The 6,000-nt window shown below is 45.6% G+C and overlaps 1 protein-coding gene across 1 annotated transcript in view; it reads right to left on the reverse strand.

Annotated features, from left to right (window-relative positions):
- Positions 1–5,611, reverse strand: part of ARHGAP5 (Rho GTPase activating protein 5) — a 47,143-nt gene extending 41,532 nt beyond the window's left edge. The window contains exon 1 of the mRNA XM_071426927.1: positions 5,345–5,611. The gene's annotated coding sequence lies outside the window, so the exon portion shown is untranslated. The remainder of the gene's footprint in view (positions 1–5,344) is intronic.
- Between the last annotated feature and the right edge of the window lie 389 nt (positions 5,612–6,000).

A 6,000-nucleotide genomic window follows, 5' to 3' on the forward strand; every position in this document is an offset into this window, starting at 1 on the left:
CCTAACATGGCTGAAGCAAAAAAGTTGTTTGAAAGAGTCCACAGAATTGCTTATGACCATCAACTATTTAAGCAGTCTGCCAACAGAGAAAATAGAGTGTTTTCCACAAGTCTTTTACTTGCTCTGTAGTGTTGCCTAGACACAACAGATTATGGATCAGTGTTTTCTGGGGTTAGTTTCAATCGGCATACTCTTGCAACTGTGTTTGTAAATTACCTGGCCAAGCAAAAAGAAGCACAGTGAATAAAAGGCCCATCACAGCCTAGTCTGCTTTACCAAAAGAAACTTACTGTAACCTCTACAGCAGATCATCAAGTAAATTCAAACACATCAGGTGTCATTGAAATGGTCTGGAGGATAAGTTTGAAAGTGTTGTGCACTCAAAATACACAGATCATGACTCCAAGAAAGTTACAGCTCCAGATTCAAGTTAGTACTGACACCAAGTTTTTATACCAAGTCATTCCTCGCTTCATGCTTTTCGAGAACCAAAACCTGGCATTGGAAAACATTTACTAGAGTACCTAACATCTGAGATCTATCAGCACAACAGTAACTATAGCCCTACCCAAAACGGAGTAAGAATTCCACTGTTTTCTCTTCCAACAACCAGTTAGGAAAAAAAAATGTTGATGTACCTTAACGTAGCATTGTCATTTCTCATTCAGTATTTACCAAGAGTTATCTTTTTCACTCAAGCAAGTATAAGAAATCTTCCCTTCAGGTGAAAATCTGTTTCAGAAATGAAACCAAAGTATATCAATGTCACCTTATCAACAATTTGAAATCACTTAAGGCTGTTGAGGTCCTAACACAACGTGTCCTGTCCGCTTTACAAACACACTAACATTCTTGCCTTCACAAGTGCTGGGAACCTTAACTAAACATACTTGAAATCCTATTTATAAATAATGGTAAATACAACAATTACCCAAGTATCAGCCAACAGGGAAAAAACATGATTCAGATTGCTTATCAGAAATTAAGCTCAACCAAGCAACAGCAAGACAGTAAGGGACAACAGAGGTCCTCTGGCTGAAAAGAAATTCAGTTGAAGTGGTACGCTGATTAACCGTGCTAGGGAAATGCAGGATGAGAATGGATGAGTCCAACTGCTGCTCATTTCAGATTTGGTTAGTATGACAGCCAACTATGATCCCTAAAGGAGTTCTGTAGCCTAGATAATTCTCTCCATACAAAAGCAAAGTAATCAATGTATTAAAAATAAAAAAAGACAGAAACCTCAACTGGCCAACTTCATATTATAAAGCAAAGAAAAACTGTGTTTAAAAACAGAAGTTCAAAGCTCTTAGTTCCTACTAAGCTCAATAAATGTCTTCTATTAATAATACACTGAAGACTGTCTATGTATTACACAAAATTATATCAGAGCCTAAATATTGTTTCTGAACTCAAAATATCATTCTTTAGGTGGAATCTAGCAGTCCCAGGGCATCTATTACCATTATTGCTCTCCACAAAAAAACTCAAACAAGAGAAAAACCAAACCAAGCTACATACATTAAATCAAGGTACAATAAAAAGGTAAAGTGTAAAGGTTCAAATTACCAGCACAGCAGTGTTCTGAACTCAGGCCTCTCAAGTTACTTATTTTCAGATTTTTGACTATCTGAAAGCATTCAATATAGTTTCAAAGCCTGTATTTTAACAGGGGAGGAAAGTGCAAGATAACAGAAGAAATAAATTCTTAATTCTTTTTGCACAGGATAAGCTCCAATCAAAAACATGCAGAGTGGTCAGAGAAGTTTCTCAGGGCAAGTCTCCTGATCAGGCTTATTTGTGGAGACACAAAAGAACTAATGGAGAAATTTTACAAAGGGGATCCATAAAAAAAACTTTCAAAAATAGAAGAAAGAAGAGGAAGCAGACAAAAAAGGAGGGATCAAAGCAAGGACAGAAAAGGGCTAAAATGCATTTCCTGGGAGAAAAAACCAAGAAAAATTTACATCCTGGTATGGGCAACTACAACTAATTATACTGATCCACAGATCTGGATCGTTTCATATTATTTTGCTTCATGAGCAACTGCAGTATAGAATCCAGGACTCAACACCATTAAGCTTAGTTTGTTGTTTGACCTTGTACAAGCTGTATGTGTCATTTCTACCTGTGTAAAGCAACACTGGTCAACCCCTTTTTAAAATTACTAAATGAGAAAGGGAAATGGCATATATAAGCAGCAAATAATGTTCTGCATAAAAATTAGCCATCTTAAATGAATAAATGCCAAAATGCAACTATATATAGTTTTCCAAAAATTGTGCATGCAGGTATTGGTTTTGCTTTTTTAAATGCAAACATTCTTCTGTCATGTTTGAATGTCAACTGATGCAGAACTGCAAAAATGCGTGGGAATTTTAACTCAAAGCCAAAGAAACAACACTTATTTACCACAAAATGTAATGTGTAGAACTAGCCACAGATTAATTATTTTGTTTTCCAAGAGATGTACTAGAAAAACACAGTTGACATGCAAATTCAAAATAACTTCACAATTGTTTCAGATTTTCTTACTAGGAATTACAAACTCGTTTTTCTTTAAATATTTCACCAAATCTGTAAATACAAGGAAGTGATGAGATGGTTCAAACAATAATCTATAAAATGCAATACTCTTTCAGCTCACTCACACTGACCTTTAGGCTAAAAATTCCCAGAGTAAAAAAGAAAAAAAGAACCAACCAAACAAAGAGTGATTAAAGAGCGATTAAGTATTTTGTGTGCCCATTAGGAGAGACGTAACACGGATCCAGGGGAGGAAAAAGCCCCGGGAGCGCTAATCCGGAGCTCCCGGGGTGAGCGGGACCCCTCAGCCGGGCGGGCGGGCGGGGGGCGCGGCGCGGCCGAAGCCCCCTGGCGGCAGCGCCTCGCCGGCCGCGGGACGCAGGCCCCTCTGGAAAGCATTCCTGCCTTATCACCGAGCAGGAATGCACCGCGGGCTCGCTCGCACGGCTACGTCATGGCCACAAACGGGGCTGTTTTCAGTCTTTCAGTTCGCACGACGCAACCGTGCCAGCAGCACTCCGCGATGGGTGCCCGGCTCCCGGAGTGCCACTCTCCCGGAGAAGGTCACCCCCCGAGAACGCCTCCTGCACAGAATCCTAGGGACACACCGCGGAGCAGCCTGCCACACGGAGTGATGAGGAGTGCTTTGTGAAGTTTTATGAGAAATATTCCTGAAGGATGCCAGTACATGGGATTTATCTCGTGTCAAGAAAGTACTTTTGGAAGCCTTAAGATAGCGTCAGCATCCTTGTCATATCTTAGTGCAAAAATAATTCCATTATGTTTAATAATCTACTCAAATAACAAGTCCCAACAGGGAAACTTACACAGAACAATTTATTATTATGATCAGTGCTTTTCTTTTCTACGAAGTCTGCAAACGGAAAAAAAACACCTACAGCTTTAGGAAAGCACATAGCTTGAAAAACATGTGGAGCATTTGGTTCTGTTAGTGCTAAATATAGCATTTTAAAACAATTTAGTCTGAGCCTAAAGTATTTAATTGGATTATGTTACACATGCAACACCTTAGCTAAAGTAAAGTCCAATACCAGGGAGTGGTATTTGGTTGCAATTATTTACAATTTTACAACAATGGCAGCTGCTTTAGATAGGGATACTTCAGGGGGAAAATGCTATTTCAGCTCAGTATGTTCCACACTTATAAGCAACTTATGCTGAAACAAGTTAGTGGTAAGGTAACAAATGCTTAAACAATTTCCCATACTTTAGGTACTACAGACTTTAAAATAACCCCTTACATTCACATCATACTTTTTGAGCTCTAGTAAGAGAGTTTTAATAGAGTACTATAAATAGAATTTTAAGAATTTTAGCACTTCTTAAAAATAATTTTCAAAGCAGCACAAAAAATGAAAGTAAACCCTTACAAAAATGCACCTGGATGAATATTTGTAATGCCCTTGCTTCAGATATGTACTATAAATAAGTATCAGAAGGCAGTTAACTCTGGTCACTGATGTCACTGCTGAAAACAACTCTCATGCGGAAGACTCTTCACAAGGTAAGACAGCACAACTGACAAAAATGCCACCTATTAACTCCTCATTCTTTAGGAAGTAAGTATACAAGTATCAGTGCTGCAATTGGCTTCAATGCACAGGTTTAAAATGGACGGCCAATTGACCAGCTAATGCTGTTCTCTCTCTACCGCTTTTAATCTGCAGTGTAGAGTTTTCAAATTTCTGTCAAGGATCTTTATTAAAAAAAAAAAAAAAAAAACCCCACCGGTTTATCTGCATGACACTAAACTAAAGAATACACACATACCCCCACAGGCCTATTTTGGTCTAGATTAAAATCGTTCCCCTCCTACTTATTAAGGAAATATTCCACGCTGATATCAAAAGGGATACTGGAAAGAGCAAAAGAGGGGGGTACAGAGCGGTAGGGTGTATTGTGGGGAGAAGGTGACAAGTATGTCTTCCTTTTATAACTATATAGCCCTGCTTCTTTTTTAAATTAAAGCAGTGTTTCCTTATGTCCTATAGCTACAACACCACGGCATTACATCTGTATGTCTCTGGTGATTCCCTTGGGTGGAGAGAGTCTAAAGGTTATGCTGGTTGAAGGGATTCAAAACGCTTGAAAGCTGCAACACTGCAACTGGCTACCCTATTCCAAAGCCTTAAAATCCACCTGGTGGAAAAACAGAAATGCACACACATCATTAGGAGAGTGAAGTTTTCTGAAATTTAATATCGAGCAATATCTGAAGGTGAAAGGAAGGAGGAGGGGAATGGACAACTGTTCAAATTTAGTAGAGGAAGAAAAGAACAGAGAAGGCATGAATGAGTATTGGGGGGTAATGAAGAGGAAAATAAGTACAGGGAAAGGAGAAAAGGGGGAAAAGGCAGTGGGAATGGAAGAAGGGAGGAAGCTAAAGGACTAGGCAGAAGAAGGGAATGAGGAAGGAAGAAGAGAGGAGCAGGGAAGCTCCCCTTCCTGCCTTCCTCCCTCCCTAGAGAGCCGTGACCAGCTGGCAGCCTCGTACAGCAGGCTCAGACCCTCCCATTGCTCAGGCCTTCATCACCTGTCTGGGACCAGGCACCCCGCTCCCTGCCCTTCCCGCCTGCCCTCCGCGGCGCGGCGGGGCCGAGGGGGCCGGGCGGGGGGTGCGGGGCCGCTGCCCGCTCCCCACGCGGCCCCAGCCCTCCGAACTGGTTACAGCCAGCGGCCGCCGCGCCGGCTCGCCGGGCTGCAGCCGCCTCCTCCCCCCGCTCCCCTTCCGCCTGCCGGGCCGGCCGCCCCGCTCCAGGCCGGGCCGGCTCCCACGGGACCGCATTCCTCCCCTCACCTCGCGCCGTCGGGATCCGGCTCCTCGGCGGCGGCGGGAGCGGCAGCATTCCCGGGACGCTGTCTCCACGCCGGCGCCCCCGGCGGCTTCTCCTCCCCGCGGGGCTCTCTCCGCTCTCCGGCCCGCAGCTCCCGAGCGCTCCCGGCCGCCGCAGCCCCGTCCCGCCTCTCCGCTCTCTCCCCGGCGCTCAGTAATGGCGGCCGCCGAGCCTCCCCGGCTCTCGCTTGGCTGACGGAGTCTCTCTCTCCCCCTAACTTTACCTCAGCAGCTTCCCTCCCCTCCCCCCTCCCTCCCGCCGCCGCGGCTCAGCGCGCGCCCGCCCGGCCAGCTGCGCGTGCGCGGGAAGGAGCCCCTTCCTGCTGTCGCTGGATTCCCTGGGAAGCCTGGGAGGGCGCGCGCGGCCGGCACCCAGCTGCGCGCGCACGCGCGCCGCCCCGCCTCCCCCCTCCTCCCTGGCCCGTGCGGGGGCGCGCGCGGCGCGCACCCGCTCCTGCCCTGGTGGCCGCGCGGGTATCGCGGGGAGCCGCGAGTCAGGGGGACCGCGGTTCGAGTCCCGCCTCCGGCAGCGGCGCAGGCCGGGACGCCGCCGCGCCCCAGCGTGAGAGCGGCTCCGAGGTGTGCAGGCGGCCACGGGCTGGATCCCGGGCCACCGGCAC

Source organism: Agelaius tricolor, unplaced genomic scaffold, assembly GCF_023055355.1.
Source record: "Agelaius tricolor isolate 1412-34295 unplaced genomic scaffold, bAgeTri1.0.p SCAF_5, whole genome shotgun sequence".
In the NCBI taxonomy this organism is placed as follows: domain Eukaryota; kingdom Metazoa; phylum Chordata; class Aves; order Passeriformes; family Icteridae; genus Agelaius; species Agelaius tricolor.